Here is a 14589-nt window from a genome sequence, read left to right on the forward strand (position 1 = left end):
GTTCACTAACTGACGGTGTAGTATTGTACCAAAAAGCAAGGACCAGAGCTTCACCCAGGCGACGATGTTTGCTGTGCTCTGGGCTGCAGTCATAGAGTGTGCGGCTGGTCCCGGCGGAGGTTCGAGTCCTCCCTCGGGCATGGGTGTGTGTGTTTGTCCTTAGGATAATTTAGGTTAAGTACTGTGTAAGCTTAGGGACTGATGACCTTAGCAGTTAAGTCTCATAAGATTTCACACACATTTGAACTTGTTTTTTTTTTCTTTCTTTCTTTTTTTCTGTGCTCTTATTGACGAACAGAGTAAACTGTGAAACTTCCTGGCAGATTAAAACTGTGTGCCCGACCGAGACTGCAAGGTTTGCAGGAGAGCTTCTGTAAAGTTTGGAAGATAGGAGACGAGATACTGGCAGAAGTAATGCTGTGAAGACCGGGCGTGAGTCGTGCTTCGGTAGCTCAGTTGGTAGAGCACTTGCCCGCGGAAGGCAAAGGTCCCGAGTTCGAGTCTCGGTCGGGCACACAGTTTTAATCTGCCAGGAAGTTTCATATCAGCGCACACCCCGCTGCAGAGTGAAAATCTCATTCTGGAAACATCCCCCAGGGTGTGGCTAAGCCATGTCTCCGCAGTATCCTTTCTTTCAGGAGTGCTAGTCCTGCAAGGTTCGCAGGAGAGCTTCTGTATAGTGTGGAAGGTAGGAGACGAGATACTGGCAGAAGTAAAGCTTTGAGGACCGGGCGTGAGTCGTGCTTCGGTAGCTCAGTTGGTAGAGCACTTGCCCGCGGAAGGCAAAGGTCCCGAGTTCGAGTCTCGGTCAGGCACACACTTTTAATGTGCCAGGAAGTTTCATATCAGCGCACACTCCGCTGCAGAGTGAAAATCTCATTCTGGAAACAACCCCCATTCTGTGGCTAAGCCATGTCTCCGCAGTATCCTTTCTTTCAGGAGTGCTAGTCCTGCAAGGTTCGCAGGAGAGCTTCTGTAAAGTTTGGAAGGTAGGAGACGAGATAGTGGTAGTAGTAAACCTGTGAGGACCGGGTGTGACTCGTGCTTCGGTAGCTCAGTTGGTAGAGCACTTGCCCGCGGAAGGCAAAGGTCCCGAGTTCGAGTCTCGGTCGGGCACACAGTTTTAATCTGCCAGGAAGTTTCATATCAGCGCACACCCCGCTGCAGAGTGAAAATCTCATTCTGGAAACATCCCCCAGGGTGTGGCTAAGCCATGTCTCCGCCGTATCCTTTCTTTCAGGAGTGCTAGTCCTGCAAGGTTCGCAGGAGAGCTTCTGTATAGTGTGGAAGGTAGGAGACGAGATACTGGCAGAAGTAAAGCTTTGAGGACCGGGCGTGAGTCGTGCTTCGGTAGCTCAGTTGGTAGAGCACTTGCCCGCGGAAGGCAAAGGTCCCGAGTTCAAGTCTCGGTCGGACACACAGTTTTAATCTGTCAGGAAGTTTCATGTCAGCGCACACTCCGCTGCAGAGTGAAAATCTCATTCTGAGAGCAAAGTGTGTTTCGCAAAATCGTTTTTTGTGGCATTCATGTTGATTTTTGTAGAGATTTTACTTCTCGATAGACATCATAATACGTGGCCATAAATATTTTACATAATTCGCTAAGAAAAGTCCGATAAACCTGTCACTTCTTTTAACCTTGATGTTAAATATATTTATTTTTTCCCCGATTCGATTAACACTTCCTATTAGCTGCTTTATCTATACGTTTCGATCGTGAATATAATTAAATGTAACGTTGTGAGCATACGTGGTCGAAGTAATCCGACATTAATGACTAAGAGATTGGCTATGAATTTACTGAAATAGTTCTTTTGAGTGGGCCTCCGGTGTCATTAAAGGTCGAATGCAAACACAAATTTACTTGCCGGTAATATAGATTTCAGACACATGTTCGACAAGGTCTTAAGTTTTGATTGTTGGTCTGGGACGCATAGAAAGCTGTATTAACGAAAGAGAAAGAAAAGCTTCAAAAAAGTACTGCACAATTCCTCGCGGCTTTCTTTAGTAAATCTGAGAGTGCCAGAAAAGAAATCCCACGTTCCAAAATTAGTAAATAAACATCTCTGTCGTATTCGATAACGTCTCTGAGACGAATGTGGTGCCGAAAAATTTGGTGCAGTGTTCCAATATCTCCACATTCACTCTTACTGTGAAGCCGCCGTCATACTCTGTCGAAATACGTGCGGTAAGAACCACGTCCTATAAGGAAACGGATAATACACCGTGAGGATAGACTTACCTCATTTGCAGTCTTCCGCTCACACTGACAAAAAATTAATAGACCCGTCGTTATATAACAGTATTTCTGTGCTGTCATCCTTTCATTTTGCACATTGTGATTTCTTCGTTGGAGTTTTCTCAAGTGGTTCAAATGGTTCAAATGGCTCTGAGCACTATGGGACTTAACATCTGAGGTGATCAAAATGGTTCAAATGGCTCTGAGCACTATGGGACGCAACTTCTGAGGTCATTAGTCCCCTAGAACTTAGAACTAGTTAAACCTAACTAACCTAAGGACATCACAAACATCCATGCCCGAGGCAGGATTCGAACCTGCGACCGTAGCGGTCTTGCGGTTCCAGACTGCAGCGCCTTTAACCGCACGGCCACTTCGGCCGGCTCTGAGGTGATCAGTCCCCTAGTACTTAGAACTACTTAAACCTAACTAACCGAAGGACGTCACACACATCCATGCCCGAGGCAGGATTCGAACCTGGTCGCGGGGTTCCAAAGTGAAGCATCTTGAACCGCTCGGCCACACCGGCCGCGGAGTTTGCTCTCTCCCACTTTCCTGATTACTAGGTCTCAGGGGCATATGGCATACATAATTAGAGAGCTGCCTGCGAAGTGATCTTCCATGCACCTGTAGATCTCAGCAGTACAAGACGAAGGAAGAACGGCTAGAGTTTAAAGTCCCTTCGACAGTGCGCTCATTAGAGACGCAGCGCAAGTCCAGATTACGAAAGGACGGTGGAAGGAAATCGATCCTGCCCTTTTCGGAGTATCAATCCCAACATCTGGTTGGAGCGACTGAGGAAATCACGGAAAACCCACCTCTGGATCGCCGGACGGGGATTTGAACCGTTGTCCTCCCAGTGTGCTAACGACCTCGCTCGATAGATATTACACGTAGGCTACTAAGCACTCCCTGTAGAACTAGTTTAGTATTATCCAGTGTGCTATGCGCCCATACGCTTCGAGCGTAACGTGCTGGGAAGGGAAATAAATCTGTAAGATACAGTATGATATCTGCAGATATACGTAATTTAACCTTGGCCAATCTTTACAGTTTTTTTCGTGAGACCGAAAGTTTGTTGACAGACGGTTTCAAAGTATGTATGAAACTTTTGCTTCTCATAACATGCAACTCCTAGTACAATGCACATTACATCTTCACTGATCAGCCAGAACACTATGAACACCTATGTTGTAGCCAGTAAGTGCACCTATGGCAGGGATAACAGCGGCGACACGTATTCGCTTGGAAGGAATGATGCCTCGGTAGATCACTGGGGGGAGTTAGTGTCACATCTGCACATTCGAGTCACCTAATTCCCGTAAATACAGGCGAGGTGGCGACAGCTCTGACGCTATCTTCAATCTCATCCTAAATGTGTTCGATGGGGTTCAAAGTCTGGCGATTTGCTGGGCCATCACATCAACTGGAACTCGGCATTGTGTTCCACGAACCACTCCATCACAGGCGTGTACTTGTAATATCACACTCCTGGCCTAGTGACATGGAACATTATCTTGTTGAAAAATGTCGCTCGCGTCGGGAAGGGTATGAAACGTCCCCTTTGAACAATTTATACATGACTGTGCTTAAACTGACACACAATATTTTTTGCGCAACGCAATCTGACTTTCAAAAATCCCTACAAAAGAATGGCCCTGACTAACATTAACCTATACGTTTCACAAATCACTTACCTCACAAAAATCTTCGTTACTCGAACTATTGCAGTACAGCGAGCGCCACTACTGCCAGCTAAATAAAAGATTCAAACTACGGAAGGCACTAACTACTAATAGGCATAGTTAGCAAATGAAAGATTTTAATAGAGAACAAACAATGTATTTACCTTAATAGTCATAATATATATAGCAGTTCATGACAAATTACAAAACTCCGCCATCTCTCTCCCCACATCCACCACTGCTGGCGGCTCACCTCCAACTGCGCAACGCTACGCGCTGTTCACATCCAGCTGCCGCTGCCCAACACTACAATGGCAGACAACAATGCAAACCAGCCACAGACTGCACACAGCACAGCCAGTGATTCTCACACAGACCGCTACGTAACGTTGCCAATAAGGAAACATAAACAGCCCACTTACAAGGGAAACACGATCGCCATGAAGGGGTGCACGTGGTCTGCAACCAATGTACGAGACTCCTTGGCCGTCACGGTGCTTTCGCACGAGCTCCACTGACCCCAGTGATGCCCACATGAATGTTCCCCAAAGTGTAGTGGAGAAGTCGCAACGCTCTGCCACTGTGTCAGCGTCCAGTACCGACGGTCACGTGCCCATTTCAGTGTAGCTGCCGATGTCTTGGTATTAACATTGGCACAAGCATGGATCGTCCCACAGCGGAGGTCCATCGTTAGTAGTGGTGGGTGCACTGTGTGTGCAGACACACATGTACTCTGACCTGTATTAAAGTCTGACGTTAGTTCCTCCACAGCCTACGACGTCCGAAGTATGTGATGAAGGTTGCAGTCCAACGCCAAAACGTCTGGACATGTTTTCACCTTGGTTACGTCACCTGACGAAGACACTCATCACAGCGCTCGTCGAACGCCCGACAAGTAATGCTGTTCCCGAGATGCTCGTGCCGAGCCGCCGGGCCATCACAATCTACCCTCAGTCAAACTGAGGTAGAGCGCGCGCCTCCCCTGTCAGCATACTTCGCAGGCCACCTTGCGTTGTGTAACGGAGGGTACATTAGTACCACTGTCAATCGCTCCCTTTCACGTTCCAGACTCAAATGGTTCGCGGGAAGACTTTTTGTTGGTAGGCCTTCATGTGTGCTCGAATCCCTCCAGTTTAACCTTGGTGGTTTTTTCACGACACTTACCCACGAGCAAGCAATAGAGTGGTTAACTTTTCTAGGAAGGTGCCATCTCGAAATTTCTGTAGTAAACCTAACCCTGGTACAGATCGCCCTGCATTTGGTTGAGAATCTCCATGACTCTTTTACGCTTCCAAAATGAACCTCTAACGAAAGACGCTGCCCGTATTTTGACCTATCCTCCATCATTTCTTTGTGGTATGGATCCCAGACTGACGCGCAGCATTCAAGTCTATAAAGAGATTTCTAAGCTGCCTCCTTTACGGGCGCACTACACCTCCTGAGGATTCATCCAATGAATCTTATGTTGGCAGCCGCCTTACCAACGATTAGTTTTATCTGGTCGTTCCACTTTAAATCACGCTGTATGTATCTTATGGATGTGACTGCTTTCAGTGATGCTCTGCAACCTTGTAGCCATACAATAATGAGTTTCACTGCCTATTTATGGGCAATATGTTACATTTGTTTCTATTGAGGAACAACTTCCAATCTTTGCACCAAGCGTAGATCCTCTTCAAGTCTTCCTGTACTTCCTATAGTTTTGCCGCTGTGCGACTTCTCTGTACACAGCAGCAGCATCAGCGTAAAGCCACATGGAACTTCCGATGTTACTGTGGCGCTCGTTTAGCCAGTCACGCCGGTATCGCAAATATTTGCTGATGTTTCTAAATTTTTCCTCACTTACGTTTTCCTTTGATATGTTCAGTTACAATTCACTTTGGCCTGTGAGCCGAGAAGAATCGCTGCTTCCACCACAGGTTGTTTGATACCGTAAAATGCTGACCAACAAGCTCCAACGCACCACTTTCGAACAGCCAATGAGGAACACGGGAGAGAAATAATGTGTTGACTGCGGACTAGGTGCCGTTTCTCGTTCTAGCTTTCAGCTAGAAATGATGTATACCATCTCGTCCCTGTCCTCTGGTACCAAAACATCTTTCCATGGTCATCTTGACTGCTGATGGTCTCACATTTCGACTAGAGCGTGCCCATATGTATTCCATACGTGAGAATGTAGTTACATGTTTTCAAATGAACTCTTTCCGTTAAAATGTGCTCCCATCAGATGCCGACACACTCGTCTATCATGCCCAGCCCCAACTGCACCTGTACATTATATTGTGAAGCATAATCGTCTTATAACACTCCGTTGTGGTACGCCCCAAGTTACTTTTATGCCTGAAGACTTCTCTTCGTTGAGAACGACGTCCTCTGTTCTATTTGCTAAAAACAATTCAGTCACAAAGCTAGTTTGAAATTTCGTGCGCTAGTGTATTGTTCATTAGGTGGTATTCGAAATTGTATGGAATGTCATCCCGAAGTGAAGGAACATTATTTGAACCTGGAGGCAACTGCTTTCTGGATCTCGTGGACAACCAGAGCGATCTCAATTTCGCACGATTGTTGTTTTCGGAACTTACTTTGATTCTCACAGAGAAGATTTTAGATTTCCAGAAATTTCATAATATGCGAGAATAAGACATGTTCCAAAATTTTACGGCAAATCGGCGCGAGATATTAGAGTACAGTCAGTGTCTATTCGATGAATCTTCTTGAAAATGGAATACACTGCTGCGAGAGAGGAGCAATTTCTTTCATGTACTCTATGTAGAATCGTATTGGAATCCTATCTTCTCCAGTGACCGTTGCTCTGTTGAGCGATTTCAGTAGTTTTTATATCCCGTTGTCAGTTATTGGGATATTTGTCATTTTGACGTTCATCCGACGCTTGAAAAGAGGAATCACAGTACTTTTGGCCATAGCTCTATTGTTGTAGATTTCGATACCATTATGGTCACAGAGTGTCTGGACTCCCGAGTTCGATCCGTACGAAGATTTATCATAAAATCAAAACTTATTACTATATTCTTTCAAGTCTGTAGACAGAATTTTCCTTTTCAGTTCGTTGAACGCGTTCATGAATGACTCTCCTTACGTTAATTCTGGCTTCGATCTGCATTTGTTTGTCTGTGATGCTCTGGCTGCGCTTAAACTTGCAGTGAAGCTCTCTTTGCTTTCGGAGCAGCATTCTAACGCGGCAACCCATCCCTGGCAACTTTGTTCGGCACATAACCTGTATAGGGCATGTCGATCAACACGCGAGTATAACGGAAATGTTTCGTGAACTGAACTGGAGATTTCTCGAGGGAAGACGATGTTCTTTTCGCGAAACACCGTTGAGAAAGTTCAGAGGACAGTACTTGCAGCTGATTGCAGAACGATTCCACTGTCACTGACCTACATTTCGAGTATGGACGGTGAAGACAAGATAATAGAGATTATAGCTCTTACAGACGTATAGAGATAGTCGTTTTCCCCTTCCTTCACCTGTGAGTGGAACATAGAAGGGAGTGATTAGTGACTAGGGGCTGATACATGGTACGCTGCGCCGTACACTATACTTTGTGGGTCGTGGAGTGTATTTGTAGGTGTAGATGTACATGAACAATGTTCTAGAATTTTGTTAATTGACGCTCAACGCTGCCAGTGCTGCACACGAAATTTTCGTCTCTACTGTTCAGATAATCTGAAATCTCCCCCTGCCGCTTTTCCTACGCGCCTTTCTTTATATTCCCATTCACAGCCGTTTCAGTGATGCTGTGACGGCCTTACGATCACTTACTCCCGGGTCTACACTGAGTCGAAAAGTTCCAGCAACCTGGTGACTAGGAGATCTACTGCACGCCTCTTAGTGGAATCGTTATTTATTCTTACGCAGGGTGTCCCAGAAATGCTGCGACAAAATTAGAGGAATTACAGAGGGTGTTCTGAGGAACAAATCGAGGATAGGAAGCCGTGTCCGCAAACGTCATCCAACGGTGCTACAGAGCATCGAAGTTATAGACGCTGGCGCCTGCTACTAGGCTACCCCTTGCGCAGAAAACGTGGGTTTGTACGCTGACGGATCATAGACGAAACGTTTAACAATTTTGTTTGTTACTCTGTGATTGCGACTGATTGCCACGATCGCCAGTGAGGAAGATCGAGGCAACTTCTGCATAAAAAGGCATTGTCTCCTACAAGTGCGATGCACTGGTGCCCCAGTGGAAGTTTCAGACAGTGGTTTCCGTCTGCAGTTTGCTTCTCTCCTTGGACCCTCTAAAATCTGCAATGTGTAGAGGAGAAAAATAAACTGCAGGTGCAGACTTGGGCCCGAAACAGTCATCTGCCAAATTTTTGCGACACCCTGTCGTAGTGTGTCTTTCAGATGGCAGTTTCCCTTTGAGAATTATGTATTCCCCGTTGCAACCCATATGATGGCATGCGAAGTGATGGTGTAGTTCAGGATGTGTCGAAGCAGCTGCTGGGCCAAAACCTCCCACGCCGCATCACATTCCTAGGAATGCCGGACATTTGCCACGCCGGTCATTTGCCACACTTACCCCTTCGCCAGGTAGCTTGAGTAGCGATCCGTCAGTGAGGGACGCCCTTCCTCGTATTTCTTCTGTCCGCTTTCAAACCACCGTTTCCACATCTTACTCGATACAACCAATACGTAAAGGACCATCTTCTTCGACATCTTGGCGAAATACAGAGCTTCTTTTCCGAAATCGAAATATTTATAACTTTTGGGAAACGAAAGCAATGCCGACGATTATGTCAGTATATAATTAGTTCTGCCAAGTATAAATATAGATCGCTCTGCCTGTAAGGTAGCTTCTTTCACGCTTACTGACTGCTACAGAAACAGTAGATCGGCATGGGAGCAACAAGAAAGGAACGATGTAAAGAGAATAGAACGCTAATGATTTCTTTTTGATCACTGCATTTGTGCCTACTTTAATTACTACAACTGCATGCCCAAAAGACAATAAGGACAGAAGAAATGGGAATGTGAATGTTTGAAAAGATGAACGACATACTCCATATTAATTTACTCTCTAAAATCCGATATCACTTGCGGCGAAACATTAGTTAATGAAGTGTAGTGGGACAATGTTCAAAACATGACGGAAAATACGTTCACTAAATAGAGATCAGAACATCTATAATAGACATGTCATCTAAAGTCGACGTACAATTTTAAAATGTTAGAAATAAGGAAATGAAGTAATACAGAATGGTATGCTTGTAACGTACGTTGTTGTTCTACATTGTTTAGCCCTGGTATTTACAGGGTCACAGAGAAAGCATCCTAGGTTTTGGAAGGAAAAGCCGTAATTGTAATGATCTGCACTACAACAGAAACAAGAAGGACAACTTAAGGAAAATTAATGTAATGAGTGTTTCAACTCACAAGCGACATTGAAGCAGATAGTTCCTGTGACTTAGTATGGGCAGAGGGTATATTCGACAACCGGAATAAATTAATAACTGGCTCCTTTTACAGACCCCCGGTCTCAGATGAAACAATTGCTGAGCAGATCAAAGAAAACTTGAGTCTCATCACAAATCGATACGCTACTCATACAATTATAGTTGGCAGTGACTTCAATCTACCTTCCGTATGTTGCCAAAAATACATTTTCAGTCCCTATTGTAGATAGAAAACAACTTCCGTAATTGTTCTAAATGCTATTTTAAAAATTATTTTGAACAATTAGTTTACGAGGCCATTCAAATTGTAAATGGTTACGAAAACACACTTGACCTCTTAACCACAAATAGTCGTGAGCATCACGACAAATACAGGGATTAGTGAACACACAGTCGTAGCGAGACTCAATTCTGTAACAAAGAAATTCACCAAAACTAAACGCGAAATATATCTATTTATAAAAGCAGCTAAAAATTCGGTTGACGTCTTTCTAAGAGAAAGTCTCCAATCCTTCCAAACTATGTAAGTGAAAACCATATGTGGCTTAAGTTCAAAAAAATAGTATCAACAGCACTCGAGAGAGTCATACCAAATAAATTAATAAGAGACGGAACTGATCCCCCATGGTACACAAAACACGACAGAAAGTTGTTGGAGGAGCACCGAAAAAGGCAAGTATAATTTAGACGAACGCAAAATCTTCAAGATTGGTGAAATTTTACTGAGGCTCGAAATTTGGTGCGGATTTCAATGAGAGATGCATTTAATAGTTTCCTCAACGAAAATCTCTCTAGAAATGTGGCAGAAAATCCAAAGAGATTCTGGTCCTATGTTAAGTAAACCAGCGGAAAGGCTCAGTAAGTACCTTTGCTGCGCGACAGCGATGAGGAGGAGGAGGGGGAGACATGGCACCCAACCGTTCGGAGCAGGTAAAATCGTGGCAAATGTCCGGCGTGGCAAATGTCCGCACACCCATTCCTAGCACCTTGCAGCGAAGTTTCCGCACCTCTGGCAGGTCGGGTCTGGTGCAGTGGGCACTTGCCGGCCCGGTTTCCCTCCTCTGTCGCGGGGTCGTTATCAGGATGTGCAAGATGGTGGGCCGCAGACACAGTAACGGGACGCAGTGTCTGGCGACCCAGACGATCGGCGATCGCTATCGGTCCGTCGGTAGCTTATAACGCATGCTAATCGCCGGCCCCGTTTTCTGCAAAGTATCGCCAGGCGTCCGCCTAATTACTCGCAACAGGTTCCGCCGCCGATGTGGGACGCCTCCGACTCCGCCCGCACGAGCAGCGGTAACAACTCTGGTTTTGGAAGCATTCGACGGCTTCTTGGGGTGATTGAAATAGCTGGCGTAATGGAATGAAAAGAAGTTTTTAGGTGATAAATCAGATGAATATAGTGAGTGCGACATTAATTACATGTTTTTGTTCTCTTTCAGGGTAGTGATAACGAGTTTTGTAACATTTTTTGAGTACAGCCACCTGCTGACACGTCTCGTGCACTATTTACGTACGTGATATTTGACTTTAAAATACGGCAAGAACTGTTAATCTCGTGTAAATACAAATAGTAGTCACACTCCCATAGATATATTTGCAACGAAATCCCCAAACAGAGTAATTCGTACTTCCCACACATCTGCAGCTGTCATGTCCGACCCTGACGTTATTTTCATGACGAACACGCTACAATCTCCCAGAATGACTTCGCAACTAACTACGTACCGAGACATCAAACATATTAACTCTTCCAAACTTGCAACTGAGGTCCAAGAAATAGCTTAGGGGACGTCTTATATTCCTTTCTCGGACCTAAACGAAAACTTTATGGGTTTTATAACAAAGCTACTAGACAATATGACAAATATGTCCACTTAAAACCGAGCAAGATGGCGCAGTGGCTAGTGGACGCCCATTCGGGAGGACGATGGTTCAATCTCGCGTCCGGTCATCCTGATTTAGGTTTTCCGTGATTTCCCTAAATCGCTCCAGGCAAATGCCGGGATGGTTCCTTTGAAAGGGCACGGCTGGCTTCCTTCCCCGTCCTTCCCTAATCCGATGAGATTGATGACCCCGCTGTCTGGTCTCCTCTCCCAAACAACTCAACCCAACCCCAATCCCACATAAACACCGAAAAAGTTAGACGGAAACCTGCACTTCAGCTAACTGAGGAACTAAAACAGCTCATGTATCTCAGAGACACTATGTATTGGGTATATAAACAGCACCCAACTTCAGAAAATCAAATTACAAACAGATGCGGAACAGAGTCATTCGAGCTGCGAGAAATGCAAATCTCAGGCATGCCCACTCATTAACCGAAAACGGAAACAGACTAGCGATCCTGTGGAAAAACATTCGCGATCTTGAGACAGGCAAAGTAAATGCTGCAGCTGATCCCATTGTACCAGTCAATGCACTGAACAGGTACTAGACATTAGCAACAACGACAACTGAAACACAAATGAAACAAAGACTTGTTGATTACTTCAAAGGGGTAAACGCCTGTATCGACGAAAAATTATGTCTAATGCATGTTACGTGCAGCACCGTCAAAACATCCAACTTATTGTTGATGCACTAATGCCCACTATAATATCTTCAAGCTCTCCTTAACCACAAGCGTTTTACCGAAGTCCTGGAAACAGAGACTAGGTAACCCATTACCTAAAAGGGACACGCCGAGCAAGGTGGCACGGTAGTTAGCGCACTGGACTCGCATTCGGGAGGACGACAGTACATATCCGTCCCCGGCCATCCACATTTATGTTTTCCGTGATTTCCCTAAATCGCTACAGGAAAATGCCGGGATAGTTCCTGTGAACGGCCGACTTCCCTCCCTATCCTTGACGCAATCCAAGCGTGTGTTCCGTCTCTAATGACCGCAAAAAAAAAAAAAAAAAAAGATTCAAATGTCTCTGAGCACTATGGGACTTAACATTTTTGGTCATCAGTCCCCTAGAACTTAGAACTGCTTACCTAACTAGCCTAAGGTCATTACACACATCCATGCCCGAGGCAGGATTCGAACCTGCGACCGTAGCGGTCACGCGGTTCCAGACTGAAGCGCCTAGAACCACACGGCCACACCGGCCGGCTCTAATGACCTCGATGAACTTTTGCAGCTTACTTGCCAAACTTAGCAGCCTAAATTTCTCACTAAGTGCAGTGCAATGGTTTCGCTCATACCTGACGTTTCGCCAGCAATACGTTTTGTCCTGTACTATAAAGTCAAAATGGAGGCAGGTACTATCAGGAGTCCCACAAGGTTCAGTATTAATTCCTATACTCTTTTAATTGTATGTCAATGGTGTGTCGTCAGTTTTATTCTACTGCAAATACCCTATGTTCTCTTATGAACTATAGTTATATCTAAGCGCAAAACCAATAAAACTGAAGACAGCTTTCGCTGATTTCATTATCGATCTGTGGGCACAGGATATAGGATTAAAGCTCAGCCTGTCCAAAACTGAAGCTGTATTGGCTGGTCATTCTAGGCTCATTAGTCCGAAATATCGAGAGTTCCTACCATCATTAACCTTAAATGGGACAAATATCAACTTCTCTCCCTCAGAAAAGAGTGTAGAAGTAAAAATAGATGAAAATTTAAATTGGACCCAGCACGCAACTGTAATGTGCAAGCAGGCGTCAGCATCTCTTCATGTTCAATAAAAATGTAAAAACCAAACGCCTCTTGATCTAATAAATAAACTTGTACAGATACTTATACTTCCAATTATTGATTACAGAGACGTTACCATGCATGGCCTTTCTCAGGAAAGCTCAAGGAGCATGGAACTGATTCTAAATGCCTGTATTCGTTATATATGTGATGTTCGACTCTTTGACCACATTTCACCATCATATGCACAGTTATCCTGGCTGCGTGCAGACAAGCTCAGAGATTTCCATACCCCCTGTCTTCCCTACTTATTAATGAACATTATCCCTCATATCTCTACTCGAACTTACCACTCTGGCCTGAACAACACCGCAGAAACACACGTTCCCGTCTGAGCAAAGACCTTTCTGTCCCAGTCCATAGTTCAGCCATCTTCTCGAAGTCCTTCTCAGTTGCAGGAATCCGACTCTGGAACTACCTCCCACATTATACTTAGCGGCGAAGCGTTCATTAAGACTCTAAGGCTGAGCCTCCACAAAAAATTCCAAAATAATTCTTACAATCTGAATTTAATTCGATCTGATCATGTACCTTCATAAATGTGTTCAAATATTTTACATTTTAACTTCGTATATGCCCCACCAGTACAATGCTTTGCAGCTAAAAGCAGCTCGGAATTCCGCGCTTGTTATGAGCATGTGCAGTAAGCCCGTTTCTTTCACGTGGCGGACTGGGGTTTGTACACCAGGCATAAGGTATTCAAAAGCTGGCGTTTGGCTTGTTCCTACTCTCGCCAGCAGGTGGATAGACGCCTAACTAGAATGACAAATTATTCAGCAGTTCCGTGACAGATAGCACTACTTCGCGTCGTCTCGCACACTAACAGCAAGCCGGACAGAATGAGAAACCATCAATACTTAATTTAACTGTTTATTTAAAATACGAAGAACAAGAACACACTTGTAATTTATAGAAAATAAATGAGAATGCATCAGTGGATGTTGTTGCAAGATGATGGGAAATAGCCTATGTATTTTCATTGTTCCTCAGATTAAAATTTAGTAGCGTTACTTATTTCAAGCGTTGGTAGATCCGTAGCGAAGGTTTTGATATCAACAGTACCAGACGTGCTTATGGTGAAGCGTTGAACATTAATTTTGTATTTAAGATGTAGTGATTAACTGAATAGTAAAGCATATTTCGATGTGCCCTCGTGTCACATGTGAGGTGTCATCATCAATCTATCTTGTCACTGTGCTGCCGAAAGGAAAGCTGTAAGTTGTCTACCAATTAAATTATTATTTTATAAGGCATGGTACTGCTGACTACGCCACACTGGCATGGACATATTTATTTGGCGATCTTTTGCAGAACCTCGAAATTTAGCGCGCACTTCAATGCAAGATGCTTATAACATTTTCCACAACGAGACATTGTCTCGAAACCTGGCAGAAAATCCGAAGAGATTCCGGTCGTATGAGAAGTGTGTTAGCCGCAAGAAAGAATCAATGCCTTCTGTGCGCGGTAGCAATGGAGATACTATCGAAGACAGTCTTGCCAAAGCAGAGTTACTGAACACAGCCTTCCGAAATGCCTTCACAAAAGAAGACGAAGTAAATATT

The 14589-nt window shown here is 44.6% G+C and overlaps 3 non-coding genes across 3 annotated transcripts; all 3 read left to right on the forward strand.

Moving 5' to 3' along the window:
- Positions 1-440: 440 nt before the first annotated feature.
- On the forward strand, positions 441-515 carry Trnap-cgg (transfer RNA proline (anticodon CGG)). The gene has a single exon. It is a non-coding gene; the product is annotated as a tRNA-Pro (tRNA).
- A 527-nt stretch (positions 516-1042) lies between these two features.
- On the forward strand, positions 1043-1117 carry Trnap-cgg (transfer RNA proline (anticodon CGG)). The gene has a single exon. It is a non-coding gene; the product is annotated as a tRNA-Pro (tRNA).
- A 227-nt stretch (positions 1118-1344) lies between these two features.
- Trnap-cgg (transfer RNA proline (anticodon CGG)) lies at positions 1345-1419 on the forward strand. The gene has a single exon. It is a non-coding gene; the product is annotated as a tRNA-Pro (tRNA).
- The last annotated feature ends 13170 nt before the right edge of the window (positions 1420-14589 follow it).

This window comes from Schistocerca serialis, chromosome 1, assembly GCF_023864345.2.
Source record: "Schistocerca serialis cubense isolate TAMUIC-IGC-003099 chromosome 1, iqSchSeri2.2, whole genome shotgun sequence".
NCBI classification, from domain to species: Eukaryota; Metazoa; Arthropoda; class Insecta; order Orthoptera; family Acrididae; genus Schistocerca; species Schistocerca serialis.